The sequence below is a fragment of the Ornithorhynchus anatinus genome, chromosome 7 (assembly GCF_004115215.2).
Source record: "Ornithorhynchus anatinus isolate Pmale09 chromosome 7, mOrnAna1.pri.v4, whole genome shotgun sequence".
NCBI lineage: Eukaryota > Metazoa > Chordata > Mammalia > Monotremata > Ornithorhynchidae > Ornithorhynchus > Ornithorhynchus anatinus.
The window spans coordinates 43131976-43157747 of record NC_041734.1 but is presented as its reverse complement, the minus strand read 5'-3'; the positions used below and the strand labels follow the sequence as shown (position 1 = coordinate 43157747).

Genomic DNA, 25772 nt, shown 5'->3' with positions numbered 1-25772 from the left:
GTGTTCCCATGGTACTCCAGGGCTGGGAGTGAAACTGGGGTAGGCTGGAGGTCCCAGGGTTGGCCAAGGTCAGGGAGCTGATAATAATAATGTTGGTATTTGTTAAATGCTTACTATGTGCAGAGCACTGTTCTAAGCGCTGGGGTAGATACAGGGTAATCAGGTTGTCCCACGTGAGGCTCACAGTTAATCCCCATTTTACAGATGAAGTAACTGAGGCACAGAGAAGTCAAGTGACTTGCCCACAGTCACACAGTTGACAAGTGGCAGAACCGGGAGTCGAACCCATGACCTCTGACTCCAAAGCCCAGGCTCTTTCCACTGAACCATACCTCTCCTACCCTTGGGGAAGCATCCTGGTCCCCTAGCCCCAGAGTCAGAACCAAGAAGTGAAGAACTGTTCTCTGCTGTGTGACCTTGGTCAAGTCACTTTACTTCTCTTTGCTTCATTACTTCATCTGCAAAATGGGGAATTGCGACACTGAGTCCCACTTGGGACAGGGACTGTTGTCCAGCTCGATTTGCTTGTATCCACCCCAGCCCTTAGTACAGTGCCTGGCACATAAATACCAACATCATTATTATTATTATTTGGGGGCCTCTCGATGCTCCCAGTAAACTTTCCGGGGCCTGCCCAGTGCTAAGGAATTCCAAACCTGTAAACCCTTTGAACATCTAGTGATTCAGCCTGGCTGTGGCCACATGGGGCAACTCCTACTTGTCAGCAACCCTACCCTCCAGTCCCACCCCAAAATGGGAATGCCCAATACAAAGGAAAGTGGTGAAGACTCTCAGAAGCCATCCTGCATCAACATGTTTAACTTGTTGGCCCACTTCGATGGAATTGAGCAGAAGGTACAAAACTGAATTGAACTATTTATATTTGCATTTGCAAATCTGGCTTCCAACCTTAACCCTCACTGAACAAAACCACGTATGCCTTATACCATTCTGCAAGATAGTCACTTATCCTTGGCTCATGGACCCATTGCAATCAGGTTTTCAACCTCTTTACCGGAACTGCGCTAAGGTCAACGGCCACCACATAGCCGAGTTTCATGCACTCTACTCTTGGGTAAAGAGGCTGAAAACCTGATTGCAATGGGTCCATGAGCCAAGGACAAGTGACTATCTTGCAAGATGGTATAAGGCATATGTGGTTTTGTTCAGTGAGGGTTAAGGTTGGAACCATCATCTCCTCAAAACATTTTGTTCACACGATCCTAACCTGATTTTCTTCCTACCTCTCTGACCACTCTTCAGTTTCATTCATTGGCTCTTCTTCATCCTCTCACCCACTCCCTGTAGGTGTCCTGCAACATTCTGTTTAATCAGTGATATTATGAGCACTTGCTGTGTATAGAGCACTGTACTAAGAAGCTCTTGGGAAACTACAATACAACAGAGATGGTAGACGTGATCCCTGCCCATATGGAGCATATAGTCTAAAGGGAGAGACAAACGTTATAATGGATTAGGGATTGGGGAAATAGTAGAGTATAAGAATATTTACACAAGTATTGAGGAGTAGAGGTGAGTGTCAAAGAGCTTAAGGGGTAGGTAGCCAAGTTCATAATCAACACAGTAGGGAGGGCAGAGGGGAAAATAAAGGGCCTAGAACCTCTATTCTAGAAAATAATATGGTCTTGAGAAAAAAACATGGGCTTGGGAGTCAGAAGACCTGGACTTTAATCCTGGCTCCCCCACTTATCCGCTGTCCGTCCTTGGGCAAGCCACTTAATTTCTCTGTGCCTCAGTTCCCTAATCTGCAGAACAGGGATTTAATATACTTGTTCTCCCTCCTACTTAGATGGTGAGCCCCTTATCGTAGCTGATTATCTGTTATCTATCCTGATGCTTAGTACAGTGCTTGACAAAGAGAAGCAGTTAAATACCACAATTTTTATTATAATAATAATAATTAGGTCCTATTCTCTTCAGTTACCACCTCAAGGCAGACAATTTCCAAATCTACTTCTCCAACCCCAAACTCTCATCTAAACTCTCACCCCACATCGTCTTTTGCATCCAGGACAGCTCTACTTGGATGTTTCACCGGCTCCTCACACATAACATGTCCAAAACTGAACTATTTATCTGCTTACCTAAACCCACTCTTCTTCCTAACTTTTCTATCTCAGGTGAAAAACATCCAGTCCATAGATTCCCACAACCTTGGAGTCATCCTTGTCTCCTCACTTCCTTTTAACTCACATTCAATCTCTTGCTAGACACAGCTGGTTACTCCTAAACAGATTTTTTCAGCTCCGTGTGCTCCTCTCCACTCAAACCATTATCGCCTTGGTCCGTCCTCTTGTTATATTGTGGGGAGACCACTGTTTCTGCCTTCTCACTTGTCTCCTTAACCCTAACCTCTTCCCACTCCAATCTAGACAACATAATGCTGAACGGGTCACTTTCTTGAAGCTTCAATCAATTGAATTTACTGAGTGCTTACTATGGGTAGAGCACTGTACTAAGCGCTTGGGAGAGCATAAAACAACAGAACTAGCAGACACATTCCCTGTCCATAAAGAAACTCAGATCACATCTTTGCGCTGCTCTAAAACCTACATTCTTCAATATCAAGTCAAACTCTTACCAGCTTTAAGGCCCTCCATTTTACATAGTGGCCCTTCACCTACTTCCTCCCAACTCATTTTCCTTGTTCTCCCAACCTAGCTTTCTACGTCTACTTCATTCTTGACTCTTCTGCCTCAAATCCGTCATGGATGCTGTTTCCCCCAGCCTGCAACTCCTTCCCCTACCAAATCTGACAGACCACAGCTCTCCCCAATTTCAAAGTCTTCTTCAAAACCCACCTCTCCAACAAGAGTTCTTTACCTCATTACGCCCCGGGTCAGATCACCCCTTATTTTAGCACTTCCTCAGCTTCTAAATAAGTATTTTAGAACCAATTATACTGTGAATTTTAAATTTTTCATTACCCGTTTTGTAAATATTTGTGTCCATCTCCCTATAATCTTTTTTGAACACTTGTTGTGTTTGTGTGCTCAGAGCACTGTACTAAACACTTTAAAGAGCACAATACAATAAAGTTGGTTGACATGTTCCCTGCCCAGAAAAAGCTTAGAACCTAGATGGGGAAACTGACAGTGAATATGCACCTAAATGCTGCGAGACTAGGGTTGAGGTGAATATTAAGTTCTCAAAAGAGTATAAATTTGCCTGTAAGCTCATTGTAGACCAAAAAACTTATCTCATACTTCTGCTGTACTTACCCAAGCATAGTGTGTCTGTTTACTGTTACATTGTGTACTCTCCCAAGCACTTAGTACAGTGCTTTGCACACATTAAGTGCTCAATAAATAAGATCAACTGACTGACTCCTCATCCTGCTGTCCTTATCATTTTTCTAAAAAAAATTCACTCCACATCTCCCCACGCCGCAAGAACCTCCAGGGGTTGCTCTTCCACCTCCACATCAAACAGAATGCCTGAACATCGGCTTTAAGGCACTCAATCAGCTCAACCCTTCCTACCTTACCTTACTGATTTCCTACTTCAACCGAGCCCACACACTTCACTCCTGTAGCACCAACCTATTCACTGTACCTCAATCTCATCTCTCTCATTGCCAACCCTTGCCCAGGTCCTCCCTCTACCCTGGAACTCCCTCCCGCTTCATATGACAAACCACCACTCTCCCTATCTTCAAAGCCTTATTAAAATCACAACTCCAAGAGACTTTCTCCAACTAAGCTCTCATTTCCCTTGCGGTATCAGACACAAGAGTGTCTCTGAATAGGATTGTTAATGCATGGCTGTGTCTGTTTCTGCCTACATGCATCTTTTTCTGTGAGGGAGTGTGACAATAACTTAAAGGGCTATGTGCAAGTGTCTCTGACAGATATAGATAGATAATATAAATAGATATATAGTGAATGCAGGTGGATTATCCATTCTTTTACCTGTCGTGGATGGATTAGGAAAAAGGCTGGAATATATTGGAATTGAGGAGTATACTTTAAAAATCAGAGCAAAATGGTGGGTATTAAAGCCCTTCTATTTGAAAACCAGTTGAAAGTCAAATATTGCAAATTAATTATTTGGGGTAAAAAGGGCTAGATCAATGAAACCAGGCAGAAACTGGGAAAACTTGTAAAAGCCTTTATGATGACTATACGCCTTAGTCCCTTTGGGTAATGTAAAAGTCATAGTACTAATAATAGTGGTATTTGTTAAGTGCCTGCTCTATGCATTCCTTGTCGCTCATGAGACCCAAAGTTAAGGAAGAAGAGATTGGCTGATGTTCTGTTAAGCCCCCAGTTGGTGCTTTCTGGCCTATTAGCTCTCAGAAGCCTTCTGTCTTCCACTCTTTCATCACTCCTCCAAAATCCCTGCTCCTTTTTCATTCCTGCAATTGGAACAAAAGTTCGCATGTATGTGGCCAAATACTGAAAAAGTGCACAGATTGAATAAGTGAATCCCATGTGGGACAGGGACTGTGTCCAACCTGATTAGTTTGTATCTACCCCAGGGCTTAGAACAGTGCTTGACACATTGTAAGTGCTTAACAATTACTATCACTACTATACACGATAAATCAGACTGGTCACGGTTCCTGTTCTACATGAGGTTCACAGTCTAAGTGGGAGAGAGAATGGGCACTGAATCCCAGTTTCCAGATAAGGAAATTGAGGCGAAGTTAAGTGACTTTCCAAAGGACACATGGCAGGCAAATGACAGGCAAATGGCAGAGCTGGGATTAGAACCCAGATCCTCTGACTCCTCTGCCCATGCTCTTTGGGCCATGTTTTCCAGTCCAGAAATTCTGGAAAAATAATATTAATTTTTTTACATGCCATGCATTAATGATAATGATAATTAATACTAATTAATGATAATGATAATTAATGTTCTAAATTACTCTACTATTTAGTTTTTAAAGTAATTCAAAGAATAAAATTACAATGTTAAATGAGTTGTATTGTGATTTTTGCAGGGCATTCAGTAAATATTAGATGTGTTGACTGTGGTAGTGGTTTGATAACTTTAATGGACAATTCAACCAATTTAGGTTAAACTTTAGCTTCCTTCGTTTTTTAAGGCACCTCGTAGTTAGCTAACTCCTTCTCAAAATTTCTGAGCATCTCCGAACTACGCCTCTTTGAGGGCAGAGAACGTGTCTCACAAATCTGTTATATTCTCTCACACGCTTAGTACAGTGCTCTGCACATAGTGAGTGCTCAATAAATATTAATGATTAATTGATCTTTCCATTAGGGTCTTCTTCCATCACACACAATGGGTTTATCCACTTTCTTGAAAATTGAAGCCGGTCTTAATAATTACAAGATTATAGCTGGAGAAACCATAACTTCTGAAGAACAATTTAAGGACCATAAACTGCAAATTAGAGTCTTAGCTCCTTGTGGGCACGGTATATGTCTTCTAATTCTGTTGTACTGTACTCTCCCAAGTGCTGGTATCATGCTCTGCACACAGTAAGCTCCCAATAAATATCATTGATTAAACAGAATACTGGAGATATTGGATTGAGACTGGGGATTCAACTAATGTGAGCAAATGTGTTTCCCTGCTTCACGGCACATGTGTTTCCGCATATTTTTGGTGTCCTTACCTCGAAGGCATTCAAAAATGAAAAGTGAATACAAGCAGTATAAATCAATGTCCTCTCAGCTTTTTCCATACTGACAGACTGACAGCCAACATAAGAGTGGTTTTTAATCACTGAGCTATAAAATAGACTATCCAAAATGTAACAGGTAAAATTAATAGCTTTTTGCAGAATGATCTCATTTTGTGTAAGTTTATCTGTATAAAAGTATTTAAACAAAGTGCATTGTCAAGAATGTTGCTTTTGCAAGAGTGGCATTATATATTTTGTCTTGAAAATGGGTTACAAAAGCTTGACTAACAAAGTACTTCTTTATTCTTTGTCTCGAGAACTGTGGGAAAATTCTTCTCAGGACAACTTGATTTAGTTCAAGTTGTTTATTCCATGTACCCATTTCCAGTCAATCTGCCAGGACAGAAATAAACTCAAGACCACTACTGTTTGAAGCATTAAAATGCATTTCTATATCTCAATTTCATGTACCAACGTTTTCTTGTCTATTAGATGAAACTAAAAAAATGTCCTTTGCATGTCCTAAGCACTAAAAAGCAGTCAGAAGGGCTAAACAGGAAACCATATTTGAATGCATTCTAGATTCTTTAAAAGGTCACAAATATTTTTGATGGGCAGTACATTCTCATTCTGGCACCCTTCCAATATGGTAAATTCTCACATATTACTAATACTAAATATATGTTCTGCTTTGGATGGCACTCCTTCCTCTTCTCCCACTCCCTTCTGCATCCCACTTGCACTTAGATTTGCACGCTTCCTTCACCCCACTCTCAGTCCACAGCACTTACGTATATATCCATAATTTATTCATTTATATTAATGTCTGTCCCCCTCTAGACTGTAAGCTCAGTGTGGACAGGGAAAGTATCTACCAACTCTGTTCTAGAGTGCTGTCCCAAGTGCTTATTAGAGAAGCAGCATGGCATGGAGGATAGAGCACGGGCCTGGGAGACGGTCATGGGTTCTAATGTCAGCTCCCTCACTTGTCTGCTGTGTGGCCTTGGGCAAGCCACTTCACTTCTCTGTGCCTCAGTTCCCTCATATGTAAAATTGGGATGAAGACTGTGAACCCTGCAAGGGACAGGGACTGTGTCCAATCCGATTTGCTTGCATCCACCCCAGTGCTTAGTAGAGTTCCTGGCACACAGTAAGTGGTTAATACTATTATTATTATTACTATTATAGTAGCATGCTCTCTACACAGTAAGCCCTGAATAAATACGACTGATTGACTGACACTTAGAAAGAAAACCCACAAGTATTACTGAAATGCATAATCCTTGCTTAAAAGCCTTTAAGTAGCACATTAATTTAGAGGAGGGAAACTTGTACACATATTAGAACTACTATATCACTGAACAAAAGGTGATCTAGTGGGAAGGGACTAAACTGAAGAGTTTTATTAACAATAATAATAATAATAATGATAATGGCATTTGTTAAGTGCTTACTATGTGTCAAGTATTGTTCTAAGTGCTGGGGTAGAGACCATCTAATCAGGTTGGACACAGTCCCTGTCCCATAATATGGCTCACAGTTTTAATCCCCATTTTACAGATGAGGTAACTGAGGCACCGAGAATCAGAGTGACTTGCCCAAGGTCACACAGCAGATAAGTGGAGGAACCTGAATTAGAACCCAGGTTCTTCTGACTCCCAGGCCCATGCTCTATCCATTTAAGCTAGGCTGCTTCTCAGCTGAGGCTCACCGAGTCTCAGCTAAACAGAAGGTGAGATTTGCCCATAACCTGTGGCCGAGAACTGGAGGATAGGGTTGAGCAGAAACGGGATTTAAGAAGCAGGGGAATCATTTGGGAGATTAAATGAGATTAAATTGAAGGAGGTCAACTACCCCTTGCCCTAATCGACCTCTAAGCAGACTGCATTTAAACTATCTTGCTCTACTTGGCTCTAAAAATCACTCGAGAAGGAGATGCTGCACTCTTCCTTGGTAATTAACGACGGTCTCTCCCAACTGTCAGAATGAACTTTCCTAATAGTTTACCTTTTGTTTTCAGCATCTAAAACCCCTTTTACTGTAAAAAAATCTATTTCCTTTGGACTCACCTTCCTAAGAAACACAGTACATCTGCTCACTAGCATCCAAAAAATATTCTTTCACATGCTTGAAGACTTAAATCCTTCTAAATCCATCTCAAGGTTAAACAAACACGGTTCCCTTAGCCTTTCCTTCTACTGCCCATTTTCCAATCCTTTATTTAATTTTTGGTTCTTTCTTCTGGATCCTTGCCAAGTTCTCTAAGCAGTTCTTGCTTCATTTGTGGCAATCTAAAACTGAAGACAATACAGTATTCTAATGAAGGTTTCCCTCTGAGTATAGAGGAGGATGTTTTTCAAACTAAAGGTCTCTTGTACAAAGCCCACTTGATTTTTGAAACTACAAAATATATCGTATTTATAGTGCTACTAAGCCTCTTATCTTTTTCTCCGCTCCTTGCAAGCTTCTCAAATTTGGACACTGTATTTGTACCTTGGAGAACACTGAAGATTTGTTGCAAAACCTAATATGATTTATTAAAACCACTTTCCATCTCTTCATATATTTTTTAAAAAGTGACCCATGTGATAGATAAAAATGAAAACATTTGCCACTGCTTTACCAAGAAATGGAACGCCCTGATCTAGCATAAGCATACTTACGAAAGCCTGCATATTCCATACCTTCAAAACTCAAGTTGAAACATGAATATTTTCTACGACTACGATTTGTTTAAACCCTTAAAGCTGCTTTTGAGTTTATCTCCTTAGTTGAAAAAGGTTTTAATGGAAAAGAGATATAGCTTTTCCTTTGTTCAGAAATGAAGTAGATCAGTCTTAAATATCAACATTTGCAAAAAGGACAAACTCACAACCCAGTGAAAACCAAACTAAAAAGAAAAAAAAAAAGAAAGCCTTTAGAGAAGATTATAACAATTTAAAACAGGGGATTAGGAGGAATGTATTTTTCATGTTTGGAAGCAAAATTTTTTTTTTTAATCAGATTAGGTTATTACACCATCTTGCCCTGAGACAATTTGCCCTGAGACACAACTCTAAAACTGGGACAGATCAAAATTCTAGCAGTACCAGAAAAGTACATATGCCAAAGAGGAATAAAGGAAAAATAATCCTTAATCATTTCAGTAACAATCACCATTTGCTAGACGCACACCAACTACGACCATTCTATTATCCCAAACTGCACTAACACCTTTACAAACATTATAATCCCACAAAAATGTATAAAATAGAGAAGTTTACAGGAACAGAAATGACAAATTCGCGGCTAGATACTGGTGGCTTGTGGACAGCATGGGGTAACCCAACCATATAGGGGAGCCCCACCTTCCCAAATGTCAGTTTTGGGGAGAAGCCTGCAGCCCAACAGTCAACACAGGCTAAAACCTGGAACATACTCCCAGGGATTTTCCCTGTCACTGAGTCCCGGGAGACTACGGAGATCCTTCAAATCTCTCCACCACCATAAGCTCCAGAAAGAAGCTTACAACTCCAGAATATCACCATCGAGGTATTTATTGAGCACCCACTGTGTGCAGAACACTGTAGTAATCACTCCGGAGTACAATACAACAGAGTTGGTAGACTCATTCTCTGCCCACAATGAGTTTACAGTTTAGAGGGGGAGACAGACATTAATACAAATAGTTTACGGGTAAAGGTTAGGAAAGTTAAGGCAACACTTCACACGAAACAGTCTGCCTGTAACTGTGAACTGTTTGAAGACCATATAGTGCAGGACTTCGAGTCCTGCTATTGGTCCAGTGGAAAGAACGTGGGGCTGGGGATCAGGAGACCTTTGTTTTTAGGCTTTTTTTTTTTGCAAGTAGGAGTACGCCTGCTAGGGCTAAGCCATTATTGATGAAAGTTTCTGACAAAAGAAATGCCTAGGGAGTTCAGCAAGGTGGACAAACATAGGAAGCTTTTTTTTAACGTTATTTGTTAAGCATTTACTATGTGTCAAGCACCGTTCTAAGTGCTGGGGTAGATACAAGTTGATCAGGCTGGACATAGTCCCTGTCCCATATGGGGCTCACAGTCTACGCATGAGAGAGCACAGTTAGAGAAGCAGGATGGCACAGTGGTTAGAGGATGGGCCTGGGAGTTAGATGGTTGTGGGTTCTAATCCCGCTCCACCACTTGCCTGCCATGTGACGGTGGGCAAGTCACTTCACCTCTCTGTGCCTCAGTTCCCTCATCTGTAAAATGGGGATTGAGACTGTGAGCCCCATGAGGGGACAGTAACTGTGTCCAACCCGATCTGCCTGTATCCACCCCAGAACTTAGTACAGTGCCTGGCAGATACTTAAGCGCTTAACAAATACCATTAATAATAAATAAATACAAATAAATCAGGTATTGGATCCTCACTTTACAGTTGAGGAAGCTGGGATACAGAGAAGTGACTTGCTTAAGGTCACACTGCAGGCAATTGGTGAAGCACTTAGTACAGTGCTCTGCACGCAGTAAGCGCTCAATAAATATGACTGAATGAATTAATGAGCCAGGACTAGAACCCAGGTCTTCTGACTTCCAGGCCCATCCTCTTTCCACTAGGGCCATGTTGTATCCCATACTTCTGAAAAATAGCTGTTATCCCCAGGACCATGAATATGCTCCACGATACGCTATGCTCCTGCCCACGCACTTCTGCCCTACTGAAAACAGGCTTGGCAGAGACAAGAGAATGTACAACTGCCATCACGAGAATCAATTACTTCTTACAGAGTCTCAATCCTGAAATGACAGGTTTAAGGTTCACCCACCATCCTCCATGGGACACTCCATTATCAGTGGAGGCAGTTCTCGATTAATAACTTCCAACTGCGAGAAACCCAAAGGGCTCGCAGTCCACGAATAAGTTGTGGAAGCTCACTGTGGGCAGGGAGCATGTCTACCAACTCTGTTATACCGTACTCTCCCAAGCGCTTAGTACCGTGTTTGGCACACAGTTGTGTTCAATAAATACCACTGGATGATTGAAGGAAGCTGGAGAGAGATACATCAAGAAACACAACATAAAAGACAAAAACAGTGATAAGTCCTACACTACACAGTAGGGAACAAAAACTCACTCTAGGCTTCAAGGCTCTCCATCACCTTGCCCCTTCCTACCTCTCCTCCCTTCTCTCTTTCTACCACCCACCCCGCACGCTCCGCTCCTCCGCCGCCCACCTCCTCACCGTCCCTCGGTCTCGCCCATCCCACCGTCGACCCCCGGGCCACGTCCTCCCGCGGTCCCGGAACGCCCTCCCTCCTCACCTCCGCCAAACTGATTCTCTTTCCCTCTTCAAAACCCTACTTAAAAATCACCTCCTCCAAGAGGCCTTCCCAGACTGAGCTCCTCTTCTCCCTCTACTCCCTCTGCCACCCTCCCTTTACCTCTCTGCAGCTAAACCCTCTTTTTCCCCTTTTCCCTCTGCTCCTCCACCTCTCCCTTCCCATCCCCACAGCACCGTACTCGTCCGCTCAACTGTATATATTTTCGTTACCCTATTTATTTTGTTAATGAATTGTACATCGCCTCGATTCTATTTAGTCGCCATTGTTTTTACGAGATGTTCTTCCCCTCGACTCTATTTATTGCCATTGTTCTCGTCTGTCCATCTCCCCCGATTAGACTGTAAGCCCGTCAAACAGCAGGGACTGTCTCTATCTGTTGCTGACTTGTTCATCCCAAGCGCTTAGTACAGTGCTCTGCACATAGTAAGTGCTCAATAAATACTATTGAATGAAAAGTCCAAAAAGGGCAAAAGAGTACTGTGGCTACAGGAGCAGGACTTCCGGCTTCTTGTGGCTCAGAGACCAAAGTGATACTACAACTAAGCTATCTAATAATGAAATATGGAGCAAACTTTAAATGAGAACAACCTCTGCCTTTGATGAGTTTAAAATGCAAGAGAAAAGATAGGAGACATAATGCCAAAAAATATATATATATATACGATAATTAGAAAAATGAACTGATGGGGGTGGGGTGGGTCACTGTGGTAATGAGCACAAGAGATTATAGAAAAAGCGAAATTACACAGTCTAAACATACTAAAACACAACTCATTCATCTAACTGTATCCCAGGACACTCCCTAGAACCACATTTTAGTTCCACCCAAAAAGGCTTTGGGTTTTCTTTTCTCTTTTGTTACAGACATTAAGCATGTACCCAAATTTCTACTTTGTTGCTACTCATTTTAAAGAGAGACATTTTTAAAAGTTATTTCCTGGGTCACATAGGCAAAAATATTATGCCATTTACTTGCAATTTTCATTTTTTGTATAGCATGAACACACCATGTCTGGACAACTCTAAAACATTTTGGAAGGAGGAAACATAAGATATAAATTCATTGTACTCTTACAATTCTTCTAAAACGTTTTAAAACACTGACATTATCGTTTCCTCTTTTTAACTGGAAGCCGCTTTGTTTTAACATAGATATGGCCATAAAAGTAACTATTATGTGATCAGTGTGTTGTTTTAACTCTAGTGTCTTCAAATTAAAAAATGAAACAAAACAACAAAAAAAAACCAAACCACTGCACAAAATTCCAAATAGGAAGAAGAGGCAGAATTGTTCCACAAATAACAAATCAAAACTTAAGGTGGCAAATTCCAATTCCATTTAACCTATCCACTTGCTGAGTGACTTTATAAAAGTTATTTCACCTCTACACTTCAGTTTCTTCATTTGCAACTCCCTCCCTCTCTCCCCCGATACAAAATACACGCATATAAATCTTTCAGGGGTGTTTTATAAATAACGAGGCTGATGAAAAGCTCTGTATGGGAAGAAATCTTGCTGTATGGATTACTCCCTCGACCTGTATCTGGAGGTAAAGTGACCCCCAAGTGGCATCCATGTCAGCTGTACTTTGGGCTATTTTCTGCTCTTGGTTAACATAATTGTAATAATAATGATAATATGGTATACATTAAGCGCTTACGATATGCCAAGCACAGTTCTAAGCACTGGGATGGATACAAGGTTATCAGGTTGTCTCACGCGGGGTTCACAGTCTTAATCCCCATTTTACAGAAGAGGTAACTGAGGCACAGAGAAGTGAAGTGACTTGGCCAAAGTGACATTCGTGGAACTGTTATCATGGAGCAGTGGCTTCTGCAGACCTGTAGCTGTCACTAAACCTTGCTGCTGAGGTGGTTGCAGATGTTTTTTCAAGACTCCCACCCTGAATGTAGGAGTCATACCTAGTGCGTCAGCATCTGCCACCCTCTTTCACTTACTCAATGCATAAATATTACTGCTAGTAACACCATTTTCAATTTACAACATACCTCTGTTCTCACAAAGAACCCAAAGAGTCTCACGGAAGGAATCTCATTTTACCTTGGCAACATCTTTGTGAGGTAGGGATTTGCCAAATCCCAAAACTCTCTCTGTGCCAATCGTATTGAGTCCGGCTTTGGCAAAACAAAGGACACCTTTCTGCCAAAGGTGAGCAGTGGGCAAGTGTAATCGCCATGGACCGCTCACCCTTCTCCACTTAAAACGACAAAATCTCCTACAACACCTACTCCCAATCTGGCTGATATGTATACGCTACGATTTTGTTTTTTAAAGTGTGCACATCTGTGCCAAACCCTGCCGTTTAGATAATGAATCCCTTGGGCAACTGAGACCATTTCGATTTTCATCCAGGATTTTATCCGAGTAACCAGCACAGTGCTTTATTCACTGCAGGAGCTCAATACAAATTCATGAAAGAATGACATGAATACATGACAGTTTGCCACAGCAGAAACTTTCTCAACAATGGCTTTTCTTTTTTTAATAGTATTTGTTAAGTGCTTACTATGAGCCAGACAATGTACTCACTGCACAAGATAACGAGGATGGACAGGGTCTCTGATCCACACAGGGTTCAATCTTAATCTCCATTTTACAGATGAGACATAGAGCTATTAAGTGATTTGCCCAAGGTCACACAGCAGGGAAGTGGTGGAGGGGGATAAGAACACAGGTCATCTCGTCTCCCAGGCCTGTCCTCTTTCCACTAAGCCATGCTGCTGTTCTACTCCCTACATTTTCAAACATTTCTACAGAACTGAAAGTTTCAGAAAGTATGCGTGGGTCACTATTTCTTCAAACATTGAATTATATAAATGAAAATGTTCTGAGTAATGACCCCACGAGACTGGCTATGAATTACTAATTTCAACATTAGTGATGTCTTCTTTAAATATTAAGGCCATCTATACATATATATGCATATGTATAGTATTTACTGACAAAACCATGTTCAATTACAGATGTGCGTATGTACGTACACACACACACACACACACACACACACACACACATCTCATACTACCAGAATAAATTTAATAAAGCAACACCTTTTAACGACTGGAATGTCCAAGTCCATACTGCAAATGTGCCTTTCATGGAGTCTGCACTTACTGTCAACACTGTAAGTATTTATTAAGTACCTGGGTGCAGAGCTCTCTTGTCCCCCATTTAGACTGTGAGCCCATCCCTGGGCAAGGATTGTCTCTATCTGTTGCCGAATTGTACATTCCAAGCACTTAGTACAGTGCTCCGCAAATAGTAAGCATTCAATAAATATTATTGAATAAATGAATACTAAGCACTTGGAATCAGTGCTATTAACCCCGCCTTAAAAGAAGGGGGAGTCAAGAATTCACAACTGCAAAACAGGAATTAGATAAAAGAATAAAGAGACTAATATCCCCTCACTTTTGTCCAAATTCGTGTTTTCAAAGCACATTTTTGGTAAAACATGATCAGGAAAGTAGGGAACGCTTCTGACAACCCAAGCCTGCATGGGCTTAGTGTGATGCATTATCCAAGACACTGCTGGTGTATATAATTAAGCAATCAACTGTATTTACTGAGCACTCACTGTGTGCAGACTACTCTACTAAGTGCTTGGGAGAGTACAAAATAACCGGCTTGGTAGATACATTTCCTGATCACAACGAGTTTCCAGTCTAGGGGACGAGCTTACGTTGTAGAGGAGTGTTGTGTCGTAAAAGGCGACAATTTACAAGTGAAAGTTTTCCTTAACGCAAGAAAGCTTAATTTAGTAATGTTCCTTGGAGAACGTGACTTTGTAGGGGGACTCAGAGGGAAGAAGGACATGGTTTGAAGGATTTGATGGGGAGGAAGTGCCAGGCAGGAAAGAAGGCATGTGCCTGGTTGAGAGATGATAAAGTCATTAGTGAAATTAACTACGGAGGTGCTACATAGACAAGCTAGGATGTGTTTAGAAGAGAGTGGACAGACAAAAGGGAGACAGCTAATGAAGAGCTTGGAGCTTCGTATGCCTTAACTACTGGGGCATTACTTATTTATAAATTATTGCAGACTAGCTAATCCTCACAGGCCTTTTAGATGCTAAATTCTACATTAAATGCATTTTGTAAGAGCAATAAAGAAATCTAGAACCCCATTTTGGTCTTCATAGCTTTTTATGGAAATTACCATTGAAGAAGCACCTAAAGATTGCGAAGAGTCTTAAAATAGAATTTTATTCCGCTGGAATGAGCAAATTCATCCCATCCGTCTTTCCAATAGCATCTCTCCTCACCTTGCCGCCCTGTCCTCTCTTCCCACTCTCGACGATCAGGTCTCCGCTCTCAACTCCACCCTCTCTACTCATCTCGACTCTCTCGCCCCCCTTTCCCTCCGCCGCTCTCACTCCACTAACCCACAGCCCTGGATCACCTCCTCCGTCCGCCTCCTACGCTCCTATGCTCGAGCTGCTGAGCGCTGCTGGCGAAAGTCCAAGCACCGAGCCGACCTCACACACTTCAAATTTATCCTTTCCTGCCTTAACTCTGCCCTCTCCTCCGCCAGGCAAAGCTTCTTCTCCTCCCTCATCGACACCCATGCCCGTCACCCCCGCCGATTGTTCCGGACCTTTAACTCTCTCCTTAGGCCCCCTGTTCCTCCCCCTCCCCCATCTCTCACCCCTAATGATCTGGCCACCTATTTCCTCACGAAAATCAACACGATCAGGTCTGAGCTCCCCAAAGTCACCCCTCCGCCTCTCCCCTCCCCCCCAACAACCCCCTCCCCTACTTTCCCATCCTTCCCTGCAGTATCCTCAGAGGAGATCTCCTCCCTCCTCGCAAGTGCCACCCCCTCCACCTGCGCCTCGGACCCCATTCCCTCTCACCTTCTTAAAACCATCGCCCCTGCCCTCCTACCTTCCTTAACTTCTATTTTTAACCACTCAATCTCCAAGGGCTCCTTCCCCTCTGCCTTCAAACATGCCCACGTCTCCCCCATCCTAAAAAAACCCGCTCTTGACCCCACTTCCCCCTCCAGTTATCATCCTATCTCCCTACTACCCTTCCTTTCCAAAATCCTAGAACGAGTCGTCTACAATCGATGCCTAGAATTCCTTAACTCCCATTCTCTCCTAGACCCCCTCCAATCTGGCTTCCGTCCCCTCCACTCTACCGAGACTGCTCTCTCTAAGGTCACCCGTGACCTCCTTCTTGCCAAATCCAATGGCTCCTACTCCATTCTAATCCTCCTTGACCTCTCTGCTGCCTTTGACACTGTCGACCATCCCCTCCTCCTCCATACCTTATCTCACCTTGGCTTCACGGACTCTGTCCTCTCCTGGTTCTCCTCTTACCTCTCTGGCCGGTCATTCTCGGTCTCCTACGCTGGAGCCTCCTCCCCCTCCCATCCTTTAACTGTTGGAGTTCCTCAAGGGTCAGTTCTTGGCCCTCTTCTGTTCTCCATTTACACTCACTCCCTCGGTGAACTCATTCGCTCTCACGGCTTTGACTACCATCTCTACGCAGATGACACGCAGATCTACATCTCCGCCCCTGTCCTCTCCCCCTCCCTTCAGGCTCGCATCTCCTCCTGCCTCCAGGACGTCTCCACCTGGATGTCGGCCTGCCACCTAAAACTCAACATGAGCAAGACTGAGCTTCTCATCTTCCCGCCCAAACCCGGTCCTCTCCCAGACTTCTCTATCACCGTGGATGGCACGACCATCCTTCCCGTCTCTCGGGCCCGCGATCTCGGTGTCATCCTTGACTCGTCCCTCTCGTTCACCCCACACATCCTATCCGTTACCGAGACCTGCCGGTTTCACCTCTACGATAGCGCCAAGATCCGCCCTTTCCTCTCCACCCAAACGGCTACCTTACTATTACGGGCTCTCGTTATATCCCGGCTAGACTACTGTGTCAGCCTTCTCTCCGACCTCCCTTCCTCCTCTCTCGCCCCGCTCCGGTCTATTCTTCACTCCGCTGCCCGGCTCATCTTCCTGCAGAAACGATCTGGGCATGTCACTCCCCTTCTTAAACAACTCCAGTGGTTGCCTATCGACCTCCGCTCCAAACAAAAACTCCTCACTCTAGGCTTCGAGGCTCTCCATCACCTTGCCCCTTCCTACCTCTCCTCCCTTCTCTCTTTCTACCGCCCACCCCGCACGCTCCGCTCCTCCGCCGCCCACCTCCTCGCCGTCCCTCGGTCTCGCCTATCCCGCCGTCAACCCCCGGGTCACGTCCTCCCGCGGTCCTGGAATGCCCTCCCTCCTCACCTCCACCAAACTGATTCTCTTTCCCTCTTCAAAACCCTACTTAAAAATCACCTCCTCCAAGAGGCGTTCCCAGACTGAGCTCCTCTTCCCCCTCTACTCCCTCTGCCATCCCCCCTTTACCTCTCCGCAGCTAAAGCCTCATTTTCCCCTTTTCCCTCTGCTCCTCCACCTCTCCCTTCCCATCCCCACAGCACCGTACTCGTCCGCTCAACTGTATATATTTTCGTTACCCTATTTATTTTGTTAATAAATTGTACATCGCCTCGATTCTATTTAGTTGCCATTGTTTTTACGAGATGTTCTTCCCCTTGACTCTGTTTATTGCCATTGTTCTTGTCTGTCCGTCTCCCCCGATTAGACTGTAAGCCCGTCAAACGGCAGGGACTGTCTCTATCTGTTGCCGACTTGTTCATCCCAAGCGCTTAGTACAGTGCTCTGCACATAGTAAGCGCTCAATAAATACTATTGAATGAATGAATGAAATTCAATTTGCTCAAACATTTGTGGTCCTCAGTCACTCCTATAATATTTAAACTCTATGTGGTTCACTATACACTTGTGCAAACACTGCTTTAGCTCAAAATATGAAACAACTTGCATTATCCTAAGGGCCCTGTCAGATGGCAGATGCCAATGAAAGGCAGGAAGGGAAGTAGAAACTAAGGAAGGACTCAGGGAAAAGCTGCCAGAGAAAGCCATTTGGCCTTGTGGAAAGACCACAGGCCTGGGAGTCAAGGGACCTGGGTTCTGATCCTGGCTCTAGAACTTAGCTGCTGGATGAACTTGGCTAAGTCATTCAACTTTCCCATGTCTCAGTTCCCTCAATTGCAAAATAGGGACTCGATATCTGTTCTCCCCGCTACTAACACTATGAACTTCACAAGGGACCTGATTATTTTGTACCCATCCAAGTATTTAGTACAGGGCTTGGCACATAGTAAGTGCTTAAATGATACCAAGTTAGTTATTATTTTAAGCCAGCCCAAAATATTTGGGAGACAGAGATGCAGAAGTTAGTGATAACTCTGGTTAAGGGAAGCCTGGCTTTTCTCTCTTCTCCCCAGACCGTCTGCTATACCTCTCTGAAGCTCACCTGAACATGCCCTCTCCTTGGCCTTTCTGACAAAATGGTCACAGATTAGTGAAAGGCTCCTGACAACATGGGTGGGAATAGCAACCAACTAAAAAAATTACCCGCGTTAACAAAGAGGAATGCAAAGGGGCTTGGGAATTCATCTACTCTAATTCTTCCCTGGAGTCTCTTATTACTTAGTGCCAACCTTGGTTGGAATATTCTAAATTCACAGAATTTCTCTAGAGGATGGCTTGGTTTCTTAAGTTTTGTTTTTGGTTGTTTAAAAAACAACCCCTGCTGACTAGAAATAAAAATGGCCACATTTCTACTATGTACCACCCAATACCACCACATTCCAGGGGAGGAGAGCAAAAGAAATACGTCAAGTGACCAACACAAAATAATACGTTTCAAAAAGCTACAGTAGAATTAAATAATTTCTGTACACCCTGGAAATGTTAAATTCCTTTTTTAAAAACATGTATTTTCTTCAAATTTCATATGGTGAATTACTAACTTTCTCTGCTGAGGTCAGACAAAAATAAGTTCCAAGACAGTTTATTTGCCATATTTAGGTTGTTCATGTGGGAGTAATGACAAACATCTGGCTATGATTCTTTCTGGAATTTTGACTATTTCATCCTCGTCAGAAAAGAAAACTAAGTTTTCACTGATACAGCTTTTACAATATTCCTGTGTAGTAAGTAATATTTAAAATTCATTATATCCTCCTACTTTTACATTGCCCAAAAAACCCAAGTAAGCTAAAATCCCAAGGAAGAAATGAAAACAAGAGAAAACAAACGAACGACAGAAGCTGCATGCTTCTGAAAACCCTATCTGGTTAGCTAGGCTGCTCACTCCTTTGAAAGAAGTCTTTATTTCTAAAACGGCTGAATATTTATCAAACCTGACTCTCAGCTACCCTGTTGATAATTAAATGCCTATTCAATATCCCTAATTTCCAGGTTTAAAAAATTTGATTCATTTCTATTAAGCATTTCCTTCCTATATTAGCTTGGATTCTTACTTAGAGGAAATGCCTTTGCCTTTCCCCATCAAAATTATTTTGAAAATACACCATATTAAAAAAGTGAATTTAAATATTTATCACCTGTAATCCTGACAAATCAGTAAGCTATTTTTATTTAATGGGGCTTGCTGCTTTTCTGCTACATTGGATACTGGCTACATGCTGAATACTGTGTTTTCAAACCACAGGAAGTCACAAGCTAATATACAAGCTTCCAGATTACTTCCTTTATGACTCTGAAAAAACCTTTCTAGATCTGGAGCCAGTTCTCAATTCTCAAAACCACAGAATTCAGTGACTCAGTCAATTGTATACAAATCAGACCTGACTAGGTCAGACTATTTAGTCAATGAGCTTAAGTAGCAAAAAACTGCATAAGTAAATTTCAAATTACAGCTCTGAAAATATTAGTTTACTTAAAATGACATTTTCTGGGGCTCAGTTGTAGGCTGGAGCATGGGGTTTGGAAGGGAAAGGGCCAATATGCCAAGAATAGAGGACAGAGAAAAAGGCAAAGAAGGGCAAAAGAATAGACAGACCTAGCACGTGAACGACAGATACATAGGGTGGAGCAACGGAGCGTCACTCATCAGTTAATCATATTTATTGAGCACTTACTGTGTGCAGAAGACTGTACTAAGTGCTAACTAAGGGAGAGTATAATATAACAATATAAAAGATCCATTCCCCACCCTCTACAAACATACATAGAAGCGTTGTGGGCTCTGCACATGGTAAAACGTTCAATAAATACGATTAAATGAACTGGATGAATGAATTGCACATTTCAAAAGGGAATCTCCAGAAGATACCTTCAGTACAGGGTAGATAAAAACAGCAGAAGTTATCCTGTACTTCCCATGCCCTTTCCATGGTCAATGCCATCTCCATGACCGCTTTGGTTCCTAGGATCTGTCCCTTGAAGGCCTCCACCATGAACTCCCTACGTGTGGCTGCCAAAAGCAGCTGGCACAACTGTTTAAAAGAGCCATAGTGACAGGATCCCTGACCTTGGAGGGGTCACTGATCATGATGTCTACTTTCGCTATATGCTCAGGAGTGCTCAGGTGGCAGGTGCTCAATAAACACTGAGGCTGACGATTAAACAATCAACAGCATTTACTGAGCACCTTCTGCATGCAGAGCACCGTGCTAAAGCACTTGGGAGAGTACGACAAAATGAGTAGATCCAATTCCTGCCCTCAAAGAGCTTACAATCCAGTGGGGGAAGAAACTCTGATATAAATCAGAGGGAGGAGGAAACAATGGAGTATAAAAAGATTTGTGACACCAAAGGGCTGAAGGGGTGGTTTGAGCGGATATGGGGGGAGAGAGGAGAGATAAATCCGGGAGGCCTCCTGGAAGAGAAGTGCTTTCCGAAGGGTTTTTAGGATGGCAAGAGCAGTGGCTTACTGGGGGAGGAAATTCCAGGAATAGGGGAGAGAGGGAGAGGTTGTTGGCTGGAGAGATGAGAATGAGGCCCAGTGAATAGGTAGAGGTGTTGGCCTGTTACCTCAAAATGGGGTAAAATGGGAATTAAAACTGTGAGCCTCCTGTGGACCCCTCTAGACTGTAAACTTGCTGTGGGCCGGGAATGTGCCTGTTCATCTTTGTATTGTACGCTCCCAAACACAATGCGCTGCTCTGCACACAGTAAGCGCTCAAAAAATATGACTGAATCAATAAGAGGACACAGTCACATAAAATCACAAAATAATTTGTACAAAAGGGGAACTATTAAAAACACAGAATTCAGGAAATTAATAGCATCACATGGGAGAGGAGTTTCTGTAGGGGGGGGATTCTTAGGAGCCTCACTGCTCCTTTCTACAGTTCTTTATTACCAGCAGCTTTCCAAGGTCCTCTGGCAAACAAGTCAAAGTTGCTCATACAAGTGCTCTGTTATTCAAGCAAAAACTCAAGTACCCAATATGAACACATATCATGAGATAAATGTACAATAAGACTGAAGAAACTGCAAAATTTCACAAATGCCTGACTATCCAAATTAGCCATCTTAAGAATGCCAGCTTTATTCAATTCTAAAAACATGACACTAAAGAGTTTGAGGCTCTTTAAAAGTTATAGCAGACATGACATTTATCCATGAAAGGTAGCAATTAAGCCTAAAAGATTAACTCACAATCCCAGCACTGTTCCAGACAACATTACATTAACCGAACATTAAAGTGCACGTTTTAAAACAAAAGGAATTTGGAAACTCCACACTTTGTTTAGAGAAAAGTAACCTAAATTCCATAAACACTCTACCATAACTTAACCCCCATGCACCATTTCAAATATACGCATCCAGGGCATAGATGCCAATCTCCATGAGGTCAATGGAGGGCCTTCCCCACTCCCTGCCTTTCCTCCCCATACGCCACAACTTTCTAGCTGGGGGAAGAAACCATTGCTTTCGTTCTCTTTACTTGTTGGGCTAAACTTCCAATGGGGCTCAGCCTTGCTTCCAACAAGGCGCAAGAGATGTGAGAGCTTCTAGGCAAAAGCTGAAGAGAGGTTCCAGGTGGGAATGATTTATTGATGGATTTGTTGGGATGAAAAAGCCCCGAATCGAGTCTTTCCTACCAGTTCGAATCTGCCTGCCCCTCCTACGCCCAACCTCTCATTCTACCATCCCACCACGGCAAACGTCTTGACCACTTTACCTTGCGGCATTCAAAGTGAAAAACGGGCATTTATGATTAGAGCCAGAACAGAGTCACAATGGTGTTTTTCTTTTTTTAAAACATTGCAAAGTCAAAATTAGCTATACTGACCCACATCAACTGCCACAAGGATTTTCAGGAAGCAAATGCTCTCTAATCAAAAATACCCACACCACTTATTTTGTGGCTAGTAACAATTTGAAGATTTCACGGCAATGAAATGACAGGAAAATGAATATATGTGGCAACGAAGACAGAGGGAAAAAGTCCTCATCACCTTCATCTTGCTTGAATTAAGCACTGGAATGCACAGAAAAGGCAATATGTGAATGAGATGAAATTGAGAGGCAACGGCATAGGTGACAGGGTAGCCTTGGCTCCCCCCGCCACCCTAAAACTGTCTACTACTAAAAATTTAAAACTGATAACTCCCTAATTTTATAAGGTCTGGCAATTACCTTGGCAATTTTTTAGGGGGAGCAGGGTAGATGTGAAAGGAATCCTAATGCTATTTACAAATTAGACTGACAATAACAGATGCCAACAGACTTTTCCTAGCGACAAAATTTCAATGACAAAAATACCAATATGGTAAATTAATTTAGTCAAAGTTCTCAGATTTGTAGAATAAAAATTTTTCATTTTTGCCACTATTACAGTGACATCGAGTCCTCCGTCACCTTTCAAAAGTAATATCCAGGAGATGTAGGAGAGGCCTGCAGAGTTTGACTCAAGGCAGGCATCGGTTAAGTGTTCCATCTCTGGTAAGGTAGCCTACATCCTTCCCGTAGCAAGTCTCTGAGACTACCTCCTGCAGCTTTCAGAATTTTAAAGCTTACCACAGGCACAGAGGTATCTTTGCACATGCTCGAATGTTTCATCGGGTGCCATCCCGCTGGCCTCTACACATCGAAAATACGTGAAGTTACCACTGCATATGTAAGTTCCCGAATCCTGAAGTCCTCATGCCACCACAAGTCAGGGGGTTACACCCAGCCCAAGCCAAAGGCAGGCCAGACTCTGCCCATTTGGCATGTTTGGGGATCTACGAAACCATAGAAGATTAGAACATTAATCTTCACTGTACCAGCCTCTAAAGAATTTTATGCCCGAAGTGGCAAGTACTAAATTAGGCAATCACAGCAACTGAAAATTGAAACACTGCCTTCTCTTAGTTCTCCTCCAATCTCCCCTTCTCAGTTCATTTCTCCAGGTCCTCTGCCTTCCACCCTTTAACTATAGGAGTGTCCCAAGGCTCAGTTCTGGGTCCCCTTCTTTTCTCCATCTACACCCATTCCCTTAGAAAACTCATTCTCTCCCACAACTTCAGTTACCATCAGAATGAGGATGACTCCCAAATCCACTTCTCCAGACCTGATCTCTCTCCTTTTCTGTAGTCTCGCTTTTTCTCCTGCTTTCAAGATGTCCCACCGACATCTCAAACTTAATATGTCCAAAACAGAACTCATCTTCCCATCCAAATTCTGTCTCCTCCAGACCTTCCCATTGCTGTAAACACCACCATCATCCTCCCTGTCTCACATGCCAATAATGTGGGCACCTCATTATGGGCAGGGAATGAATCTGCTAATTCTGTTGTATGGACTCTCCCAAGCGCTAAGTACACTGTTCTGCACAAAGGAAGCACTCAATAAATACCACTGATTGAATGACTGCTGTCATACCCAATCTGTTTAGCGCCCAATCGACCTTCAAAATCCTGTCAGGTTTCTCATTAATTTTTCATTCTAGTAATATTTCTATGGTTCTATTTCCTTTTAAATCAATAAGTATATGCAAGTCTTTATAGGTAAGAAATTCGAATGAAACTGGTACTTGTAAAGTCTAGTTTACAGTAGAGAATTATAATGAGGCTAGTTTCCCTTTAAAGGAGAAATATTAAACAATTAAAAACATACCCTAAAGGGAAGGAAGGCACCAGCACAGACAAGGTGCCTTGCTATAGAGGTTGGGTTCATACCACATCAAGAAGCAAATAAACATTTCAAAAAACGGAGGAGAAATATGTATTGTCCTTTCCAAATATAAAAATTTTAGACATTTTAACAAATGCCAACCGTGTGATTGTCTACAATCCCATAATTAAAATTTCTCTAAATGTTTTGATGTAGATACTTTTCTCTGTTACAGCTTCTACAGCTTATTTTTAGAATAAAAATAAGGGCCAAAGCAATCCGACAGAAAAAAACAGTAACAAAATCAAAATTTGGATGCACAAATAAACTTACCGGGCTACAGAGTTTGACTAAGGCTATCGACTTAAAGCATTTGGTATGTTGCTGCATTTTGTACTGAAAATTCACACACTGTGCCCCAGGGGACAGAGTGACTGGATAATGACTTTAATAGAATTGGTAGTTGAGGGCAGATTACAAGAAAGAGAGTTTAAGGCTCAGTGCCTGGCTATGGTGATTTGGCTCCTTAAAAGAAAAGGTAACAAATGCTATGTTGGAAAAATATTTCAGTTAGCTAAATAGTCTACTCAGCCCACCACAGCCCAGAATACAGCCAGCTGAAATTCGTGGATTTCTGCCAACTATGGCAATTACATCAAAATACCAATCATAGTACAAGAGCATGAAAGATGAATAGAGGCGATAAGTATAATTCTTAAGACAAGGTCCAAATATTCTGAACCCTATCCAAAAATGTTATCTCCAATTCACTGCAGCAGCGTGGCTCAGTGGAAAGAGCCCGGGCTTGGGAGTCAGAGGTCATGGGTTCAAATCCCGGCTCTGCCACTTGGCGGCTGCATGACTGTGGGCAAGTCACTTAACTTCTCTGTGCCTCAGTTACCTCATCTGTAAAATGGGAATTAAGATTGTATGTTTCATGTGGGACAACCTGATTACCCTGTATCTACCCCAGTGCTTAAAACAGTGCTCTACACATAGTAAGAGCTTAACAAATAACATTATTATTATTATTATGTAATAACCCAGATGTTTGGCAAAAATCGGAATTTCAGAAGTAGGTTATGGATTGTTTAGTCAATACATCTGCACTTCTTGCTAAGTCCCAACATTTTACCTGATTAGGAGAGGTAAGAAAAGGATGGCTTGAAATTGGGTTCTAGCTATTATTAAAAATAAAAAAGTTTGCCTTATCTTAAATGTGTAAGAACAGATCTGTTACAGGTTGCAACAAATTCTCACAGCAAAGGTTGTCCCTATAGTCAAACTGCACCACGCTCTTCTTAACATCCTTCCTCACGTCATGCTGGAGCATCAATCCCAATCCTCCTTGGAACGCTCCAGCAGGAAGGACAGAATTCAGCCACACCGCATGGCCCCCACAAAACTTTGAACCTCGGGAGGGCCGTGGCAGCTGCTGCAGAGAGGTCAATGTCCCTTTTGGAATTGTTGGACACTGAACCTCAAGGAGCCTGGTATTCGGCACCTCCAGGCCCAGCACCCCATTGCTTTTCGCTTTTATTTTGTGTATTTGTCCTTTTAGGTAGTTTGAATGTTAGTCTTCCCTTGTGTGCCTGTCACCAATCCCTTCTCCCCGACTACTGTCTTAGATTGTGACTCCCTAGAGAGCCACTGGACCATGCTGAATTCCCACTCGAGTGTTCTTTCCCAGCACTTTTAGAGTGTTCTGCAATCAGTAAGGCCTTGATAAATAGCACTATCATTACTAATAAGTTAGGCGGTTGATTCAAGGAGTAGGTGAGGTGGGTTAGCTAAAGACAATTGTACTCACTTCGCTGAAGGAAGCTACCTTTCTCTTTCAGATTAAGTTTCTTAGTGTTGGGTCACATCTCTTTGTATTTTCTCTTTCATTTTTAA

General features: G+C 42.6%; 1 protein-coding gene across 4 annotated transcripts in view; it reads right to left on the bottom strand.

The window, feature by feature from the left end:
• FARP2 (FERM, ARH/RhoGEF and pleckstrin domain protein 2) overlaps nucleotides 1-25772 on the bottom strand; it is a 117781-nt gene that overhangs the window by 78749 nt on the left and 13260 nt on the right. The window lies entirely within an intron of this gene.